The sequence below is a fragment of the Eriocheir sinensis genome, chromosome 30 (assembly GCF_024679095.1).
Source record: "Eriocheir sinensis breed Jianghai 21 chromosome 30, ASM2467909v1, whole genome shotgun sequence".
NCBI classification, from domain to species: domain Eukaryota; kingdom Metazoa; phylum Arthropoda; class Malacostraca; order Decapoda; family Varunidae; genus Eriocheir; species Eriocheir sinensis.
The window spans coordinates 14,883,764-14,905,909 of NC_066538.1; the positions used below are offsets into that span (position 1 = coordinate 14,883,764).

The 22,146-nt window shown below is 43.6% G+C and overlaps 1 long non-coding RNA gene across 1 annotated transcript in view; it reads right to left on the reverse strand.

The window, feature by feature from the left end:
* Positions 1-19,698, reverse strand: part of LOC127005622 (uncharacterized) — an 85,186-nt gene extending 65,488 nt beyond the window's left edge. The window contains exon 1 of the long non-coding RNA XR_007758757.1: positions 18,507-19,698. This is a non-coding gene — a long non-coding RNA (uncharacterized LOC127005622). The remainder of the gene's footprint in view (positions 1-18,506) is intronic.
* Positions 19,699-22,146: the final 2,448 nt, after the last annotated feature.

The following is a 22,146-nucleotide window of genomic DNA, read 5'->3' on the forward strand; positions in this document are numbered from 1 at the left end:
TGTGGGCGCCGTGCCCCGAGGACACAGGTTTGAGTCCCGCCCGCCGCTACAAACAAACTGGCTATTTTTCAGTCATCTCCGAGTTTTGTCTTCAAGACCGTGCTCTAGATTCTCTCGGAGAGGATCAAAGATAAGCTCGAGGGCAGCTTGAGCCAAGCAAGATGGCTCCACTATAAACGCTTGTCTGCGCTGGAACAAGATGGGTCCGACCACCAGGCCCCGCCAAGAAAGCCTCCTGGCGCCATAGGCCACAGGTGATTAATCTGGGGTCCGTGGGATGTGTTTCCGTTATGGCACAGAGGCTGAAAAACTGCCACTGTGATCACAAAACAGTCCAAGGAAATCCTGGCAACTTCTCCGGGAGAGTTTCCAAACAGGCGAACTGAGGCGGCGGATACATCAAAGAATACGACTCTGGTAACATTTGTCCCCTTAATTCACTTCGTTTTCATTGGTGCTTTTTTTTATCGTCCATGGCGCAGAAGCCTCGTCACACTGCCGCCAGGATCACAGAGCGGTTCATGGAGTCCCGTCAACAGCTACGAAAGGCTTTTCAAACAGACGTTCCGAGGCTCCGACAGGTCTGAGAATGCGGACAGGTCTGGCAACATTCCTCTAAAATTAGCCAGGTGTTTATTGGGGACCTTGCGCTGTCATGACGCAGAATCCTTGTCAAACTATCACTGACGTCAAAACAGTCCATGGGAATCTAAAGAACTTGCAGAGAGACTTTTCAAACAGACGGATCCTTCAGGCGCAGGTACAGGAAAGGAAGGAAAAAAGATAAAAAGGTAGAATAAATAGGGCAAACAAACAAACAAAAAAAAACAAAAAAAAAAACAAAGAGAAAAGAAAACAAGAGGAGAGAAAGGCAAATTAATATAGTTTAATACAGAACCCATTTTCCCAAACATTTCTATGCACACACATTCACATAGATAAAGCTTTCAAAGAGGTCGTGGGTATTTACATGGAAGTTAGAAAGTTTCGTTTAGTCGGCGCAACATCTGTGGTCATATGCCGGAGAGACAGATGGGGAAGGAATTATAGGGGAAGGGAACAGATCTCAGGAGACGGGACACAACCCCCGATTAATACCTGGTACCCATTCACTGCTGGGTGGACAGGGGCGTAGGGTATCGGAAAAGCCGCCCAAATTTCTTCACTCGACCCGGTATTTACATGGATAGTTCTTAAAAGCCTAGTAATAATTTGACAATACTTCTGTACCATGAACGTGAAGAAAACCCGATTGATCTCTTCTGTGCCCTTTGGAAATACTTGAAAGCCGAGAGCGTTTGTGAATGTGCCCTCTTGCAGACTCCCACGTTCTCATGTTCTTATGTTCTTATGTTCGCTGCTCACATCACCTATTTCCAAAGTCCAAAAAAGGCGATTAATCAGGTTCTCATCAGCGTTAGTTCACGTTCACGGTACGGAGGCTTTGTTCACCTACCACCAGGGTCATAAGACTACCACTGGAGAGGCACAGAACTCCTACGAAAGCCTTGTCAAATACGTGAGGTTGGGTTTCAGAGTATGACCCCAGGTTTGTTATAACGTCCTTCCCCTCAGCGCCGACCCACCTCAAGCTACGGGCGAGTTTTGAGAATGAAGCAGAATAAGGAGGAGACCAAGAAAGCCTGAGACGGAAATAGAAAGAAAATAAGAAAAAGGGTATAAAAGGTACGAAGAGAAGGTTTAGATAAAAGATAGGAAAAGAAGAAAAAGAGTAGAAATAACAGAAGAAATAGAAAAGGTAATAGAAGGACAAAGAAAGTCAGAATGAAAGGAAATAGAAGAGAAGAGAAGGAAGGAGAAAATGAAAGGGAAGAAAAAGGGAGAAAAATGTAGAAAAAATAGGAAACGGTAGAAAAAAAAGGAAAAATGGTAGAAAGGCAGAAAGGTAGAAAAAAATAGAAGAAAAAGAGTAGAAAAAAGGTAGAAATGAGCGGAAAAAATGCCACGGAACGGAGAAAAAATTGAAAAAGTAAAAAATAAAGTAGAAAAAATATAAAAAAGGTGGGAAAGGTTGGAAAAAGGATAAAAAGGCAGAAGAAAAGGACGAAGAAAGCTAGACTGAAAAAATAGAAAAAAAAATAAAAAGGAGGAAAGGCAAATGAAGGTAAGAAGAGGAAAGAAAAAAAAGATGAGCAATAGAAGAGAAAGAAAGGAAGAAAGAGAATGAAAAGAGAAGCAACAAAGAATGAAAGAGAATGAAGGAGAAGAGAAAAAACAGAGAGAGAGAGAGAGAGAGAGAGAGAGAGAGAGAGAGAGAGAGAGAGAGAGAGAGAGAGAGAGAGAGAGAGAGAGAGAGAGTGAGAGAGAGAGAGAGAGAGAGAGAGAGAGAGAGAGAGAGAGAGAGAGAGAGAGAGAGAGAGAGAGAGAGAGAGAGAGATCCCTGACACTCATCCGTCTCCTCCACGCCCTGGGAGGGAGAAAAAAAGGGAGGGATGAGAGAGTCTAATGGATGGAGGAAGGTAGGAGAGAAAGGGAGGGAGGGAGGGAGAGAAAGGGAAGGAAGGGAGGAAGGAAGGGAGGAAGAGAGGGACTGGAAGGGAGAGAAGGTGGGAGATGAAGGGAGGAAGGAGAAGAAAGGGAGAAGTGATAAAAGGAAGGAAAGAAGGAAGGAGGGAACGTTAATAGGGAGAGAGGAACGGCAGGGAGAGTAAGAAAGGGAGAGAGAAAGGAGAAGAAAAGAGGGAGGGAGGAGATGAATAAAACACAATGAGGATTAAAGGAAGGAGGAAAAAGGAGAGGAAGGAAAGTGGGGAAAGAGAGGAAGAAAATGTGGATGAGGAAATGAGAGGAGGTGGAGGAAAGAGAAAGGAGGAAAGAAAGGAAATGGGAGGAAAATAAAGAAGAGAAAGGAGAGGAAGGAAGTAGGAGAGAGAGGAAGAAAGTGGACGAAGAAACGAGGGAGGAGGAGGAGGAGGAGGAGGGAAGATAAGGAAGGGAGGGAGGAGAGGAGAAGGAAGGAAAATGAGAAACAAAAATAAAAGAGGAAATAGCGAGGAAAGAAAAAGAGGGAAAGATGGAAGTGAAAGAAGGAAAGGAAAAAAGGAGAGAGGAATGTAGATTATGGAAGAGAAAGGAGGAGCATGGGAGAGGAGGAGAGAATGAGAGGGAAAGGAGGGGAGAAACGACAAAGAGGGAGGGATGGGGATGGGTGATAAAGGAAGGGAGAGTAGACAATTCACCAAGAAGGGTAACAAGGCTTTACCTGGCGCCTTCTTCCGCCCACCCACAACATCACCTGAGGAACCCCGGCTATCCCCCCCCTCCCCTTGGCGACCCCACACAGGAACACCCGCAAGGAACAAACTTCTCTTCGCTGGTCACGCCCTCCTCCCCCGCTCCCCCCCTCCCCGTGGTTACAGCGATGCCTCTCAGCGGTTGGAAAGTTTCGTTTAGTCGGCGCAACATCTGTGGTATCAAGGGCGATGTGGATGCTGTGGGATGAGCTTCTGCCTTGTGTCGACCAGTCTGCGTCGTGGATTTCCCAAGAACGTGGTTGAGCTTACGCAGAAATTCGCCTGTGTGAGAAACGACATTATTGTGGCTTTGTCTGATGTCTTATAGGAGCTAATGTGGTGGCAAGCTGTGCCCGTGAAAATGGGTATGCGGCGTGGGTCAGAAGGGGGCGACCCATACTTGGAAAGGGGACGGTAGCTTGTAACTTTTTTTTTTTTTTTTTTTTTTTTTTACAGCAAAGGAGACCGCACAAGGGCACACAAAAAAAGGAAACAATAAAAAAAGCTCGCTACTCGCTGCTCCTGTAAAGAATCCGAAGAGGTGGCCGAAAGACAAGTCAATTACGTGTTGTAGTGCCGAACACGCCCACCCCCGCGGGACTCGAGGTGACAGTGCTGAAGTTGATTAGGAACAGAGGCGGCGGAACAGTGTGTGCGGGCTACAACTGATCCCCGTCACAAGGGACAGCCACGCCATCCTTCCTGACGAACATCCTTGACCAGCTCACGGCAGCCCGCCAGTGCCACGTCATCATTCTCGGTGACCTGGACCCGCGCAGGTTGCAGTCCTCCCTTGACTCCCGCCTTGTCGCGCTCGACTTACGGAACCACCTCGCCTTCCTTGGTCATCGCTAGGGATTCACCGTGACCCCGTGGTGACAGACTTTCCCGATCACGAGGTGCGCTCATCCTCCCCGAGTCATGTGGGCAACTCAGACCACGAAGGCACTCCCCTCAGAATGACCTCCCGAAGACCATCCTACGCCACGATAGGGGGCCACGATAGGAGGTCTCGAGTGTGGCAGGCCAGCATCAAGCAGGGCAGCAAGTCTAAGCCAGTGAATCGCTGCCCTTTTGGAGCTGAGGCGCAATTGCTTGTGTGGGGAGGCACATGAAAGTGATGCGGGTGGGCAGCAGACACCTCCACAAGAACTGAGGCAGGCGGGCGGCAGAGCTACGATTTGGGGCCGCTGCTCTGGAGCACCTGAATCAACGACCTGCTGAATCCCGTCCCCAGCGCCAGGGCATCTGCGGACGACGTCACCATGTCGCTTCCTTTCCCTTCGGGGAGGAAGCCGTGGCATCTCGCCTCAACGCCATCCTCCGCCGCATCAAAGACTGGGTACATAGCTGGCAGGTCAGTGTTGTCCGGCAAAGGACCCCCCCCCCCCCCCAGGTGCTGGTAATGTCAAGGTCGAACGGTAAAATCCATCCCACATTTAATGGGACGGGGCTGGCCCATCGACGAGGAATATAAGTCGTGGGGATGACCTGAGACGCAAAGCTGATCTTCAAGGTCTACACTGGAAGGCTCTCCGGAACAAAGGCGAATTTCCTGGCGAGAGGAGAAACGAGCTGCTCTATAGAGCCCAAACCCGCTCCTCGCTGTAAAGTTCTCTTGCCTCGCTTAGGGCGGGGCAGCCGCTGTGCACCTCGCGATGCATCTATTATATGTCTGACAAGCTGGAGCAGCTCGTGACTTTTGAGCCAGCCTTTTCCTACAACCTTTATGTAAAAGCTGGGATACACCTGGCAAAGTCCAGAGGAGAACGGGAGGAGGCACACCTGGGCTGGCCACCCTTAGCAACAGGTCAGCCTCACAGCCTCCAGCATGGCCGGGACGCGGCGGGCCACCACATTCAACAAGGTGAAGGACGGGAGTGTTGCTCACCTACCATCACAGTGTCGGTCATTCCGTCGCTCATGGGTAAACACCGCGGCCATAAACGCGGCGCCTCCGCCCAGGCCACGCCGTGCTTTCACACACACATCCACCATCAGCGGCAGATTGTACAAACATGTGCGGTGGAGGAAGAATTTCTGACCTCACTTGGTGCCCGCACCACCTTGGTGATGGTGTGTGCGGGGCGCGGAAATTTCAAGAATGTGACGAGTGGCTCCGTGGTGTGCGTGACAGTGACAGGGAGGACTAAGTAAATATGATCAGTTAAGTGCACCGCAAGGACGCTTATGATACTAGCTTGTGCACGATAATGAAACAGGTATAGGTACGCGTGGCCTCCGTGCCCATCTCCGTGTTACTGGTCCTTGAGGCAGCGGTGCGTGAGAATCCATTACCAAGGAAAACAGGGCCGGGGCAGCATCCGGGTCACCACAGTTTACCTTCCTCAGCTTTCCCAGGTACCCATTTATCGACCTGCCCGAAATGGAGGATGAACAGCCGGGTGGGCGTGGCAGCGCTGTGTATAGTCATATAATGTTGATGGCAGTGTAAAGAAAGATGTTAGGTTGTACGGAATCGGGTCCTTACAATACAACCTTATTCAATCTGCAGAACGCCCTTGAACATGGATCAGTGTAAAAAAGGGAGAAATAGTGATAAAGGAGATAAGGAAGGAGTGATAGGAGGGAAAGTATGGGAAGAATAAAGGAGAGAGAGAGAGAGAGAGAGGAAAGGCAAGTTGGAAAGTTTCGTTTAGTCGACGCAACATCTGTGGTTATATGCCGGAGAGAGACAGAAGGGGAAGGAATTATAGGAGAAAGGAACAGATCCCAGGAGACGGGACACAACCCCCGATTAATACCTGGTACCCATTCACTGTTGGGTGGAGAGGGGCGTAGGCTATCGGAAAAGCCGCCCAAATTTTTCCACTCCTCCCGGGAATCGAACCCGGGCTCTCTTGGTTGTGAGCGAAGTGTGCTAACCACTGCACCACGAAGCCCCCGAAAGAAAAGAGACTGTTAATAAAAGAAAGTGGGAGAGACAAGAGAGAAGTAACGAAAATGGAGAGAGAAAAAGGGGAAGAGAAGCTGGGGGGAAACGAAGGAGGAGAAAGAATGAGGCAGTTTGAGAAAGTAAGACAAATGATGAGGAGGGACGGAGGAGAAGGGAAGAAAGGTAAGAAAAGGAAGATGAGAGGAAAAAGGAGGAGAGAAGGAAGAGGAGGAGGAGGAAGAAGAATAAGGAGAAGAAAGGAAAGAGGAGGCAAGAGGAAAATACGATAAAAAAAGGAAAATGACGAAAGAAAAGAAATAGTGGAAGAGGAAGAGGAGAAGGAAGATAAAGGAGGAAGAGGGAGAGGGATGAGAAGGAGACCAAAGGAGAATAAGAGAGAGAGAGAGAGAGAGAGAGAGAGAGAGAGAGAGAGAGAGAGAGAGAGAGAGAGAGAGAGAGAGAGAGAGAGAGAGAGAGAGAGAGAGAGAGAGAGAGAGAGAGAGAGAGAGAGAGAGAGAGAGAGAGAGAGAGCGAGAGTCTTGGACACGATGGAGGAGTTTTATGAAAGTAAGAGTTGTTGGAGGAAACTTTTTTTGAGGACTCGTAACGGATCACAGTTTGGAGGAGGAGGAGGAGGAGGAGGAGGAGGAGGGAAGGAGGAAATATTGCAGAGGCAACTTGATATCATTCCTTCCTCCCTCCCTCCCTCCCTTCCTTCATTCCTCCTTCCATGTCTCTACTCTTCGTACTCTCTCTCTCTCTCATCAATCTTGCTTTCTCTCTCCTTCCTTTTTCTGATTTTTCTTCTCCATCTCCTCTTTCTTCCTCCTTCCTCTTCCTCTTCCTCCTCCTCCTCCTCCTTCTATCTCATTTGTCCTTCTCGTCTTCCTCTCCTCCCTATTTCATACTTCTTCCTTTTTCTATATTTTTTTCCCTTCATTTTCCTCCCATTTATCATCTTTATTTCTTCTCCTTCTATTTCCTTTTTCTTCCTCCTTTTCCTCTTCCTTGTTCGTACATCATTCTTTTTCTCTTCCTCTTCCTCTTCTCTTTTCTCTCTTCCTTATCTTATTCAACTCAGAATCTTTTCCTCTTTATTTACTTCTTCCTCCTTTTCCCTTTACTTCTCCCCTTCTTCTATACCCTCGATTCTTACCCTTTCCCTTTCTTCCTCTTCCTATCATTATCACCATCTTTCCCTTTTCTTCCTATCTTTTTTTTCCTTTTTCTTCACTCTACTTAAATTTTCGTCAATGCACTTTTTTTTTTTACTTTCCCCGTCTCTCTCTCTCTCTCTCTCTCTCTCTCTCTCACCTGACCTCAAGTAAACACGTGTCCTTCTTACCTTACCTAACTTCCTCTTCCTCTTCCTCCTCCTCCTCCTCCTCCTCCTCCTCCTCCTCCTCCTCCTCCTCCTCATTCAGCTAAACATAGCCGAAACAGAGGCTTATGATTCATTGTATGTACAAGCAACGATCAATAATGAAAAGTATGTTCTGGGGGTAATTTACCGACCTCCTAAATCAAATGAAGACATTGATGGAAATCTCTACGCAGAGATAAATAGAGTTATCAGAAATAAAAATGCAATAATATGCGGTGACTTCAGTAACCCCTCCGTTAACTGGAATGCACTTTCTGGCGACAGAGAAGGCGAGAGATTAATTAACTTTGCACATAATTCATTTCTTAATCAAACTGTTACCATGCCGACACGCGGAAATAATATTCTTGATTTAATCTTCGCGACCGATAGTCATCTCATAACTGCCTGTGAGGTAGGCGAGCCATTTGCAAGCAGCGACCACAACATAATAAGATGTACTTTGAATATTGAAACAAAAGCACGAGCAAACTCACTCTTAATACCTAATTATAGTAAAGCAAATTTTATGGACCTAAAAAGAGAAATGGCTTCAGTAAATTGGAATCATTTGCTCAACAACGTCAGCGTTCAAGAAATGTATACTCGTTGTACTGCACAAATCACAGCGAGTGTAAATAAATTCATTCCACTCAAGCCACGAAGGACTGATAATCAAAAACCGTTGTGGATGAATAATTACTTACAAAAAATCATCGTCGAAAAAAGAAAACTGTATAAGCAATATAAGCTGTCACATAATGCACAGGATCATACTAATTACATCAATGTCGAGAGAGTGCGAAAGGAAAATCAGAAAACAGAAACGCGAATATGAGATGAAAATATCACTCGATGCTAAAAAAAACACCCAGGTTATTTTTCAGTTACATAAGAAACAAAAAAACTTAAAAATAATATCGGCCCACTACTATTAAGTGGCAATACGATTAGTGGTGATAAAGGCATGGCGTCGGTCCTAAATTCAACCTTTAGTAGCGTATTTACAAAAGAAAACATGACATCGATTCCAGCCCCGAAGAAAATTTTTCAAGGCCCTGAAGAACATAAGCTTGCATTGACCGAAATTGATATCAGCGAAGTGCGTGCGTACCTGCAGAAAATAGATCCAAATAAATCTCCGGGCCCCGACAATTTATCTCCTCGCGTGTTGAGAGAATGTAGTCAACAGCTAGAATTACCCATAACATTAATATTCAATAAGTCTTTAGCACAGGTCAGTGTGCCTCTCGAGTGGAAAAAGGCCAATATTTCCTCGATCTTTAAAAAAGGAGATAAAAAACAAGCCAGTAATTATCGTCCCATCAGCCTTACGTCTGTCCTAATTAAACTATTCGAAAAAATGATCAGGGATAAAATGATCACTTTCCTTGAAACAAATGATTTGATAACTGATAGTCAGCATGGATTTCGTAGTAATCGGTCTTGCCTTACCAACCTATTAACCTTTTTCAACGATGTTTATACATGTTGGGACGCCCGAGGCCCATATGACGTAATTTACTTAGATTTTCAGAAAGCGTTTGATAAAGTTCCTCACGTTAGGCTTATTTCTAAACTGCGTTCCCACGGTATTAACGACCATTATGTGCGTGGATTCATGACTGGCTCACCGACAGAGAACAACGTGTAGTTCTTAATGGTGAAGCATCGGATTGGCAACCCGTCACCAGTGGCGTGCCCCTCGGTCCTGGGGCCAACACTATTCATAATTTACGTGAACGACTTATAAACTGATATCCTATCAAAAGTAGCCAAATTCGCCGACGACACCAAATTAGGAGGTACGGTAATGATCAGTCAAAGTTGCGAGAATATTCAATCAGACTTAATAAGACTTGCCGACTGGAGCAAAAAATGGCAAATGAGTTTTAACGTAGATAAATGTAAAGTAATGCACATAGGTGAAAAAAATCCTAACTTTAAATATCAGATTCAAAGACAAGAAAACAAGAAAAAGATCTTGGTGTCATTATCAGTAACACTCTTAAAATGAGTGATCAATGTTCTGCAGCGAGTAAAAAAGCCAATATGATGTTAGGACTAATCTCAAGAAACTTTGATTATAAATCACCCGAACTTGTGAAAAGATTATATTTAGCATTTGTAAGACCACACCTAGAATACGCCGTTCAGTTCTGGTCACCGAACTATATCAGAGATCAAGTTTTGCTAGAAAAGATACAGCGACGAGCAACCAAACAAATTCCAGCGCTCCGAAACTTGCCATATGACAAGCGTTTAAAGCGTTTAGATATGTTTTCCCTAAAAAAGCAAAGGATAAGAGGGGACTTAATTGAAGTGTTCAAAATCCTTAATGGATTCGACAACATTAACCCAGATAGTCTATTTCAGAGAGACACCAACACAATAACACGCAGCAACGGTATGAAGTTAAAGGGAAACCGATGTAACACATTGGTGCGCAGAAGTTATTTCAATAATAGAGTCGTCGATCACTGGAATAGACTCCCACCGTCAGTAGTTAGCGCACAGAGTATCAATAGCTTCAAGTCTTCATTGGATAAGTACTTCAGGGATATAAGATTATACTGACCCTTCTTCGCATGTTTTCAGACAGATTGCAGCAAGACGTCAACCTAAATCCATATTATTCTCCCCCACAACCTAGATTGCAAGTAGCGTAAGTTAACAATAGAGTAAAGCAACAGTTAATGTCCGCATGACAGGTGGAGTGAGGTGTGGGTGCAGTAAGGTGACAGGGTACTGGTGCGTGCCTAGTACCGCCGGTAAAATGAGGATCAAGCCTCCACCTGTGCCCCTGAAACTACACCTCACCCATCGTGAGTATTAGGGGAGATTCTGGGGCTGCCCTGTGTAGGTCACTCGTCCTCTTCCAGTCTCCCTGTATTTCTATGTTCTTATGTTCTTTTGTAATGAAGTAATTTTCCCCCACAGCTTAGGTTACCAGTAGTGTAAGTTAAGGGTAGTAATTTCCTCTTATTTCTCTCTTTACTGTAAAATTTCCATGTCCCTTTCTTCCTTAAAGGTACATGGTGTTCTCTTCTAACTATTTCCTGCCGGCACGTTGCCGGAGGGAGAGGTGGGTGGGGAGGAGCCTTCATCTATTCTGTCCTGTTCTACCACACGTACATTACTAGTAGTAGCGGTAGTAAACAGACACCCTCGCCATACCCCGATAGGTCTTCTGGTGTCTGTTCTTCCTATGTATTCCTATGTATTCCTCCTCCTCCTCCTCCTCCTCCTCCTCCTCCTTACCTCCTCTCCCTTTCCCCTCTTTCTCCTCTCACCCCACTCTGTTTAATCTTCAGCTTCTCTCTTTCTCTCTACTCTTCCTCACTGCTCACTTCTCCCTCTTTTTCCTTTATATCTCTCCTCCTATTTTTTTTCATCCTTCTTCCTCTCTCTCTCTTCTTCTTCCTCTTTCCTTCTTTTCTCTCTCTCTCTCTCTCTCTCTCTCTCTCTCTCTCTCTCTCTCTCTCTCTCTCTCTCTCTCTCTCTCTCTCTCTCTCTCTCTCTCTCTCTCTCTCTCTCTCTCTCTCTCTCTCTCTCTCTCTCTCTCTCTCTCCATTTCTCCTAATCAAACTCTATTTCTTTCTCCCTTTCTCTTTCTCCCTTCCTTCTCCTTAATCTTCCTCTTAAACTATCTCTCCTTCCCCCTTCCATTTATTTCCCTTTTCCTTCCACCCTTCCTTCCTCTTTTTCTCTCAGCTCTTTTCTTCTTACCTCTCTTTTCCTCATCTCTCCTTTCATTTACCCCTCTACATCTCCTCTTCTTTCTCTCCTTTCTGCCCTTCTCTTTTTTCCCCTCACTTTCTCTACCCTTTCGTCTCCTCCAGTTCTCTAATTTACCTGCATTCTCTCCCTTTTTCCTTCTCTCTTTTTCTTTCTTTCTCACGACTTCGTTTCTTCCTCTTTTTCCTTTCCTTTTGTTCCTTTCCTTTCTTCACTTAACTTCCTTTCATCTACACCCTCTTCATCCCCTCTCCCTTCCTTCCCCTTCTTCCCTCTTCCTCTCCCCCTCCTTCCCTCCTCTCAAACCTCTCCCATTCACGTTCCCGGAAACAAAATCTAACCCCATTTTTCCGTTCCTGATCCTTTCCCGGGGCCAAAAAAATAATTAGGATTCTTTGATATAAGGTACGGAGAGAGAGAGAGAGAGAGAGAGAGAGAGAGAGAGAGAGAGAGAGAGAGAGAGAGAGAGAGAGAGAGAGAGAGAGAGAGAGAGAGAGACGTAATTAGATAGTAAGCAAGAGCAATGAAAAACGTAAAAGAAAGAAAAAGAGGAGGAGGAGGAGGAGGAAACATGGAAACATGGAAACATGGACTAGCAGGCAGCAGAAAGCCTGTTGGCTCATTACTAGGCTGCCTGCGTTCAGTGATTCAATCAATCCGTTTGCCATAGGAGTGGCTTGCAGGGAAGGATTAAAGCACTTGTGTACCTACTCTTGGGAACGTTCAGTTCACTCCCGATGCAACAAAGTGGCGATCAATGCGTTTCTTGAAGGAGTTGATGGTCTCGGCGCTAACCACTTCTGCAGGAAGGCTGTTCCAGTGGCGAACAACTCTATTCGAGAAATAACTCCTGCCGATGTCGGTATTGCATCGCTTTGCTTGAATGGAGGAGAGGGAAGGAGAGTGAGGAGAAAATGAACGAGAAAGGAGTAAAAAAAGGAAGGGAAAGAAGGAGATGGAGAAAATGAGAGAGAAAAGAAGGGGAGAAAAGAAAATGGAGAGAATATGAGAAAGAAAAGGAAAAAAAGAAGGAAGAGAGGAAAGGATAAGAAGAGAGAATGAAAGAGAAAAGAGGGGGAAAGGAAGGAAGCAAAGATGAAGATACAGAATTAGAAAGGAAGGAAAAGAGGAAGGGAGGGAAGGAGAGAGACTGAAAGAGAAAAGAAGGGAAAAGGAAGGAAGCAAAGATGAAGAGACAGAATTAGAAAGGAAGGAAAAGAGGAAGGAGGAAGGAGAGAATGAAAGAAAAGAAGGAAGGAAGCAAAGATGAAGAGACAATTAGAAAGGAAGGAAAAGAGGAAGGGAGGGAAGGAGAGAGAATGAAAGAGAAAGAAGGGAGAGAAAAAAAGGGGGGGAGAGAGGAAAATGAAGGAGAGAATAGAGAACAAAGGGCGGGAAATCTAATAAGGTTTAAATTGATGAGAAATATTTCCGTGTACATAAAGCAATTAGTGGTCGTGGCGGAGAAGGATGCGGGGCGGAGGGAACACACCTGATGATTGCCAGACACCGAAGAAAGAAAACAAAAGGAAACGTAGCGGACACAAGGAAACGGTGATGAGGAAGACTATTGTTGTTGTTGTTGTTGTTATTATTGTTATTATTATTATTTTCGTTATTATTATTGCTATTATCTTTTCTTCATTGTTTATCATGTGGTTTTTCATATGCTGTTTCTTCACCAAAATTCAAACGTTGTCAGTTAATCTATTTTTCTCTCTACCTGTGAAATGAATTATCTATCTATTACTGTTATTATTATTATTTTCATTATCATTATTGCTATTATCTTTTCTTCTTTATATATCACGTGGTTTTTCATATGCTGTTTCTTCACCAAAATTCAAACGTTGTCAGTTTATCTATTTTTCTCTCTACCTGTGAAATGAATTATCTATCTATTACTGTTATTATTATTATTTTCATCATCATTATTGCTATCATCTTTTCTTCATTGTTTATCACGTGGTTTTTGATATGCTGTTTCTTCACCAAAATTCAAACGTTGTCAGTTAATCTATTTTTCTCTCTACCTGTGAAATGAATTAACTATCTTCGTTTATATTTCAATCAATCTATCTATTTATTTTATTTTATTGGGTGCTGCCTGTAGCTCCGGTAGGCTCTCTTGAGGGTCCCCTTGGACGGCCCCAGGGCGTTAGTGGAGCAGGCGAATTTTATTTATAGTGGCTGCCGTGATGTATGACCTGTCTACCTACTATCTAACTATCTATCTATCCAACCGTCTATCTGCCTCTCTCTTCCATCCCTCTGTCCATCTACCTATCTATCTATCCACCTGTTTATCTACCCTTGTCCCCTTTCTACCTATTTTTTTTAACGTTTCGCCTGGGGTACCGGTAGGCTTTCTTGGTAGAGCTTTCTAGTCGGCCCCGTCCCGTTATGGCGCAAGCACGTTTTTATAGTGCCGCCATCTTGCTTGTCTACCTGCCTCTACTCTGTTTGTTTGTTTGTCTATCTCGCTTGTTTATTTATCCAAGTGTCTATCTACAAACGTGTGTGCAGGTGGCGCGGGGAACGTTTGAGTGTTGCTGGAAACGTTTACGAGACTGACCAGACGATGCAGGGAACGTATAGTGTGTGTGTGCGTGTGTGTGTGTGTGTGTGTGTGTGTGTGTGTGTGTGTGTGTGTGTGTGTGTGTGTGTGTACACACACACACACACACACACACACACACACACACACACACACCTGTTTACCCTCCCCGCCTCAACGCGTGTCATTGGTCGCGGAATAAAACGCTGACTTTCAATTAGCTTTATGCAAATGTCCCGCCAGTGATGCCCAATGTTTGACGCTGGGGACCCTTGACTTCCTTACCGCCCCATATCTCTGTCTGTCTGTCTGTCTGTGTCTCTGTATCCGTGTGTGTGTGTGTGTGTGTATGTGTCTGTGTCTGTGTGTCTGTGTCTGTGTGTTTGTGTCTGTGTCTGTCTGTGTCTGTATCTGTCTCTTTCTGTATCTGTCTCTTTCTGTATCTGTCTCTGTTTCTGTCTGTCTCTCTCCCTCCATCTCTCTTTCTCCACCCCATTTTTCATATCTATTAATATCTCACTTATCCCCGTTTTCCTATGTCCCATCCTTTCTATATTCTTTTCTTCTCTTCTACTTCTTCATTTCTCTTTTTCTTTATCCTTCCTTATTTCATCCTGCTGTCTCTATTATCATTTCTTCCTTCTCCTTCTTTCCATATTCTTGTCATTTTCCTATCGTTTCCCCTTTCACTCTTCCTTCATGCATTCCCCCCACCTTTCTTACCTCCATCCTTTTCCACTCTTTTCCCCCCTTTTTCAATAGTCTAAGTTTACTCCACCCATCCACTGTGTCCATCCATTCCCTCAAACCCAACGCCATACATGTCTCCCTTCCATCTCCCCTTCCTATTTCTTCCCCTTCTTTCTTCACCATTCCACTATCGTAACTTATGCTTCCTCTTCCTCCTCCTTCCTCCTCAGTTATCTTCCTTCTTCATATTGTCATTAATCATCTTCCTCGTTTTCCTCTCTCTCCTCTTCTCTTTAATCTTCCTCTTTCACCAACTTCTTCTCTCCTGTCTATTTCTTTTACTCATCTTCTCTCTCTCTTTCTCTTTCTCCCTTTTTCTCTTTTTCTCTTTTTGTCTGTCTTTTTCTTTGTCTCTTTTTCTCTCTTTCTCTGTTTCTCTCTCTTTTTCTTTTTCTCCTTTTCTCTTCTATCCCTTGCCTCTTATTTCCACACCCATTCCTTCATCCGTGTCAATCCTTCCCTTCTCCTTTTACTCTTTACTCCTCCTCCACCCTTATCAATCTTCTCCTCTATCCCTTTCCTTTTACCGTCCACCCATGTCAATCCCTCCCTTCTCCTCTTACTACCCACTAACTCCTCCACCTATGTCAAACTCCTCTATCCCTTTTCTCTTCACCCCCAACTCATCCTTCCACCCATGTCATTTCTCTCCCCTATCTCTTCCCACCTAATCCCCACCTATCCCTTCTCCTTTTCCTCTTACTTCACACTAACTCCTCCACCTATGTCAAAGTCCTCTATCCCTTTCCTCTTCACCCCTAACTCATCCTTCCACCCATGTCATTTCTCTTCCCTGTCTCTTCCCTCCTAATCCCCACCTATTCCTTCACCCATATCCACCTATCATCACCCTAACCTTCAGCCTTGTCCATCTATCCCTATCTCCTACTCTGTCAATTCTCTCCCCTACACCTGTCCATCTTCCATCACTAAACTCCACACCTGTCCATAGCCTCCCTCCTCCTTCCCCCCCTCCCCACATACGGTAGGACAGGTAAACACGGCTCTCACACCTGCCCAATTAGGTTTCAGCCACATCGGTAACCCTAATAAGCTTTTTGTTGGTGTGGTTTTAATTATCAGACACAATTTCGCTTAATAGAGCCTTGATTGGACCCCGCGAACCAACACACTAACACACGAATTCTCTCGCTCTCTCTCTCAAACATTTCGGGGCTCTCTCTCACACACACACACACACACACACACACACACACACACACACACACACACACACACACACACACACACACACACACACACACACACACACACACACACACACACACACATTCAATAAGGGTTTGGGAGATGATGATGTGTTGGTATTTCCATTGGTAGTTTTATGAGCCTAGTGATAGCTTAACAAGGCTTTCGTAGACGTTGTTGTGTTGGTGTTTCCGTGAGTAGTGTTGTGAGGTTAGTGATAGTTTGACAAGGCTTTCGTGGATGTTGTTGTGTTGGTGTTTCCGTGGGTATTGTTGTGAGCTTAGTGGAAATTTAACAAGGCTTCTGTATTTGGGTAAGGCTTTCGTAGAGGTTGTGTTAATATTTCCATGGGTAGTTAGTTTTGTAATGGTTCTGTAACATTAGCGTAGAGGCTGTGTTAGTATTTCCATGGGTAGCTTTATGAGCCTAGTGATAGTTTGACAAGGCCTCTGCACCATGAACGTAGAGGTTGTGTTAGTATTTCCATGGGTAGCTTTATGAGCCCATGGTGACAGTTTGACAATGCTTGGGGCAGTAAGTAGCGGGCTTTTTTTTTCATTATTGTTATATTTTAAGCCCTTGATCTGTCTCCTTTCCTGTAAAAAAAATAGCGTAAAGGTTATGTTAGTATTTCCATGGGTAGTTTAATGAGCCTAGTGATAGTTCGACAAGGCTTCCGTATTTTGATAAAGCTTTCGTAGAGGTTGTTGTGGGTATTGCCGTGGGTAGTTTTAAGAGCCATATAATAGTTTTTCAAGGCTTCTGTGACATGAAAGTAGAGGTTTTTGTGTTAGTATTTCCATGGGTAGTTTAATGAGCCTAGTGATAGTTCGACAAGGCTTCTGTATTTTGATAAGGCTTTCGTAGAGGTTGTTGTGGGTACTGTCGAGGATAGTTTTAAGAGCCATATAATAGTTTGACAAGGCTTCTGCCCCATGAACGTGAAAATACTCTCAGGAACCTTTATGGCCTTTGAAAATGTATGTTGTGAGAGCCCAAAGCGACTGAGAATACTGGCCTGATCCTCTTTCTTATGGTGATCTTATGCTGACACAATCAAATATTACATACTCACACACGCATGCTTCTCTCTCTCTCTCTCTCTCTCGCTCTCTCGCTGTGTCTCTGTGTCTGTGTCTGTGTCTGTGTGTCTGTCTGTGTCTGTCTGTGTCTCTCTCTGTCTCTCTCTCTCTCTCTCTCTCTCTCTCTCTCTCTCTCTCTCTCTCTCTCTCTCTCTCTCTCTCTCTCCATACCTAAGCTACTCGGTCACGTCCTCCATCCTACTGCTTCTTCCTACTTCTTCCTGCTTCTATGACGGTCACTTCCTGCTGTTTGCCCTTCCTTCACCTCTCTAACTTCACTCTTAACATAATCCCCTTCCACAATCCCTTACCGCTCCTCATCCTTAACTCAGCATCCCACTTACCAACGCTGCGCTCTCCCGTACCTCTGAACATTGCATTCCCTTTATCCCAAGCCTCAAGATCGCGCTCCCCGCCTCTCCCACATTGCACTTCCTCTGACGGCCAAGAGAAATCCAATCAACGTATAGCAAAAAAGAACAGGAATAAACAGAAAGGAAAGGGAAGGAAAAGTGAGAAAGTGAGAAAAATGTAGTGAGAAATTGCCACACTAATTCCCTCAAAGTGGAAGAACACACAAGAAAAAAACAGCGGAAAGAAACACATAGAAAAGGAAACAGAATTAAGAAGGTGAGCAAAATGGAGCAAGAGAAAAGGCCCAAATAGATCTCTCAAAAGACCCTTGATAAAAGATGATATAAACTTAAATACAACTGGAAGAATACACAAGAAAAAGACAGAAATAAACACAAAGAAAAGGAAACAGAATTAAGAAGGTGAGCAAAATGGAGCAAGAGAAAAGGCCCAAATAGATCTCTCAAAAGACCCTTGATAAAAGATGATATAAACTTAAATACAACTGGAAGAATACACAAGAAAAAGACAGAAATAAACACAAAGAAAAGGAAACAGAATTAAGAAGGTTAGCAAAATGGAGCAAGAGAAAAGGGCCAAATAGATCTCTCTCAAAACACCCTTGATAAAAAATGATATAAACTTAAATACAACAAGAAGAATACACAAGAAAAAGACACGGAAATGAACACAAAGAAAAGGAAACAGATTTAAGAAGGTGAGAAAAATGGAGGAAGAGAAAAGGGCCAAATAGATCTCTCTCAAAACACCCTTGATAAAAAATGATATTAATTTAGATACAACCGAAAGAATACACAAGAAAAAGACAGAAATAAACACAAAGAAAAGGAAACAGAATTAAGAAGGTTAGCAAAATGGAGCAAGAGAAAAGGGCCAAATAGATCTCTCTCAAAACACCCTTGATAAAAAATGATATAAATTTAGATACAACCGGAAGAATACACAAGAAAAAGACAGCAGAAATAAACACAAAGAAAAGGAAACAGAATTAAGAATCAGGTGAGAAAAATGGAGCTTGAGAAAAGGGCTAAATAGATCTCTCTCAAAACACCCTTGATAAAAAATGATATAAACTTAGATACAACTGGAAGAATACAAAAGAAAAAAAAAAACAGCGGAAATAAACACAAAGAAAAGGAAACAGAATTAAGAAGGTGAGAAAAATGGAGCAAGAAAAAGGTGCCAAATAGATCTCCCCCAAAAGACCCTTGATAAAAATTGCAATAAACTTAAACACAAGCGGAAGAATACACGAGAAAATGCGTATCACAAGCGTATTTACCTTTTATGGCAGCCTTGGCAGGACCTCCACATCGCTCCAGAGAGGCTGAAACAAACAAAAATAAATAAATACAAGAGATAGATAAAGAAATACTAGTCAACAAAATCTACACAAATACCTATCATCTCATACCACACTTATCCTCGTCTTCCATGTCCCATCCTTTCTCTACTCTATTTTTTTTCTTCTCTTTTATTTCTCCATTTATCTTTTCCTTATCCTTCCTTATTTCACACACCGGAGTTTCCTTTATGTACTGCCCGTGTGAAGGCGATTATATATTCTCTGCAGCGGTAGGACTTAGGAGCAATAAGTAGCGGGCTTTTTTTTTCATTATTTTCTTTTTTTTTACGCCCTTGAACTGTCTCCTCTGCTATAAGAAAAAAAAGCATATGAAGGAGCTGACTATTCGCGGTACAGATATACTATGCAAATATCATCAGCAAATGTCTCCCTCCTTGTCAATTAAGTATTCATCATTAGCGAATCCAGGTGAGCGAGTACGCCACGCACGCCCCTCTTCCAGCCCTGTCTGCATGTGATTAGTGGATGATAAGGAGGTTGAATCTGGCCGGTGAGACAAAAGGTAGAATCAAGAAAAAAAGATGAGAAAAAATAAAACCGGAAAAAATAGAAAGAGGCCGAAACAAAGAGCAGAGAAAAAAAGAGTAAAAGAAACGAAAAGTAATGGAAAACGATAAAAAAGGAGAATATAAATAAAATAAATAAATGAAAACGAGAAAACACCAAAGAAAACTCACAATAAACGAACCAATTAAAAAACACCACAAAACAACTTAAACCACACAAGAAAAACTCAAACAAAAAATAATGGAAAATAATATAAAGGAGAAAATAACAACTAAATAAATCAATAAAAACGAGAAAACACCAAAGAAAACTCACAATAAACGAACCAATTAAAAAACATCACTCAACAACTTAAACCACACAAGAAAAACTCAAACAAAAAATAATGGAAAATAATATAAAGGAGAAAATAACAACTAAATATATCAATAAAAGCGAAAAAAACCACCAAAGAAAACTATTAATAAACGAAACAATTAAAAAAAACACCACTAAACAACTTAAACCACAAAAGAAAAAAAAAATACTAACCCAACACTTGAAGGATGTAGGGTATCTTTAAGGGCTGTTATATTTAAGCGGGGGGGGGGCGGGAGGGTGGCCAGCGCGCGGAGGTGGTGATCTCGACAACCTACCTCACTGAGCTGACATTATTTTCAACCATCGGCGGGTGGCGGAAAAATACCCACGTTGTCCAGAGCTTCAGTTAACTCTAATTTCACCGACTATGGTAGATGATGTTGTGTTAGTGTTTCCATGGGTAGTTTTGTGAGCCTAGTGATAGTTATTGTGTTAGTGTTTCCATGGGTAGTTTTGTGAACCTAGTGATAGTTTGATAAGGCTTTCATAGAGGATGTTGTGTTAGTGTTTCCATGGGTAGTTTTGTGAGCCTAGTGATAGTTTGATAAGGCTTTCAGAGAGGTTGTTGTGTTAGTGTTTCCATGGGTAGTTTTATGGGCCTAGTGATAGTTTGGGAGTGTTTTGCAGAGGTTGTTGTGTTGGTGTTTCCATGGGTAGATTTATGAGCCTAGTGATAGCTTGATAAGGCTTTCATAGAGGATGTTGTGTTACTGTTTCCATGGGTAGTTTTGTGAGCCTAGTGATAGTTTGATAAGGCTTTCAGAGAGGTTGTTGTGTTAGTGTTTCCATGGGTAGTTTTGTGAGCCTAGTGATAGTTTAATAAGGCTTTCATAGAGGTTGTTGTGTTAGTGTTTCCATGGGTAGTTTTGTGAGCCTAGTGATAGCTTGATAAGTCTTTCATAGAGGTTGTTGTGTTAGTGTTTCCATGGGTAGTTTTATGAGCTCAGTGATAGTTTGGCAGGGTTTTGCAGAGGTTGTTGTGTTGGTATTCCCGTGGGTAGTTTTGTGAGCCTAGTGAAAATTTAACAAGGCTTTCGTAGAGGCTGCTGTTTCCGTGGGTATTGTTATTAGCATAGTGGTTATTGCAGTGGGCGTAAAGGAGCACCAGGGAGTCACATGGGCCGAACAAGAACCATATCATGGGTGCCACTTTAAATAAAATTCGCGTGCGCCACTAACGGGGTGGGGCCGTCTAACAGATCCTACGAGAGAGAATACCGGCTCCATGGACAACAGAAAATAATAATAATAATAATAATGATAATAATAATGATAATAATAATAATAATAATAATAATGATAATAATAATAATGATAATGATAATGATAATGATGATGATAATAATAATAATTGGCCGATCAAAAAGCCTATTTCTAGCTCGGCCTACATGTGGTTAATGAGTGAGACTAAGGTATTTATATCCTGTTCCGGTAAATTAGGCAAATAAACGAAAATCCTTCCCTATAAGTATACATCAATGGCTAAGCGACAAGCAAGCCACGCCCTTCTTCCAGCTCGGCCGACATGTGATCAATGGGTGCCAGGGAAGATTCAATTATACTGGATGGGCTCGTGCGGGTTAACTTACGATGATATTTTGAAAGGAGGAAAGGGTTAAGCCTGGTATTTTAAGACACTTTCGTTTCTCACATCAGCCATTTCTAGAGGTCAAAGAGGGGGTCAATCGGGTTATAGTGAGTGTTTTTTTAGGTTCACGGTGAAGAGGAAGGACTACACTACCACCAGGGTCATAAAACTACCCCTGGAAATGCCCACAACTCCAATGAAAGCCTTGTCAAATATGTGAACTTGGGGGACAAAATGTTTTAAAATACGACCCTTGGCCCCGGAGTGATGGAGGGGTGGTCCGCGCGCCGCCCGCCCACCGCTGCACAAATCGAGGGTCGAGACTTACGGACGCGGCGGGAAACTCGGGAAACGAACACTTGTCAACCTTGCTAGATCCGGGTTACGCTGGCGCTTACTGTGATGAGAGAGAGAGAGAGAGAGAGAGAGAGAGAGAGAGAGAGAGAGAGAGAGTCACACACCGAGGTTATGCTTCCCTCACCCACTTATTATGTATCAACCCATGAAAAGTAGATAATTATGAGGTGAGTTATGGGGGTATAGGAGGAGGAGGAGGAGGAGGAGGAGGAGGAGGAAGAGGAGAAGGAAGAGGAGGGTCATAAGAGTTGACCGTTCCTATAAACATGCCTCCTCCTCTTCTCCTCCTCCTCCTCCTTCCTCCTCCTCCTCGCATCAAAAAGCCTCTTCCCAGTTGATCCTTTAGCGCCATGTAGCAGATTAAACGCGACGGGAACATCAAATCGGCTTGTGTGTCTGTGTGTGTGTGTGTGTGTGTGTGTGTGTGTGTGTGTGTGTGTGTGTGTGTGTGTGTGTGTGTGTGTGTGTGTGTGTGTGTGTGTGTGTGTGTGTTAGTGAGGTGGAAAATGAATATATAAGCGAAGATAAAAGGAGGAAGCAGAAATGATGATAAATGATAATATGAAGGAGAGGAGGAGGAGGAGGAGGAGGAGGAGGAGAGAGTGAAGAGGAAAATAGTAGCCCAGACAACACACACACACACACACACACACACACACACACACACACACACACACACACACACACACACACATCCAAATCACCAAAACACCACGTTCCCTACAACACCTCACCTTCAACACC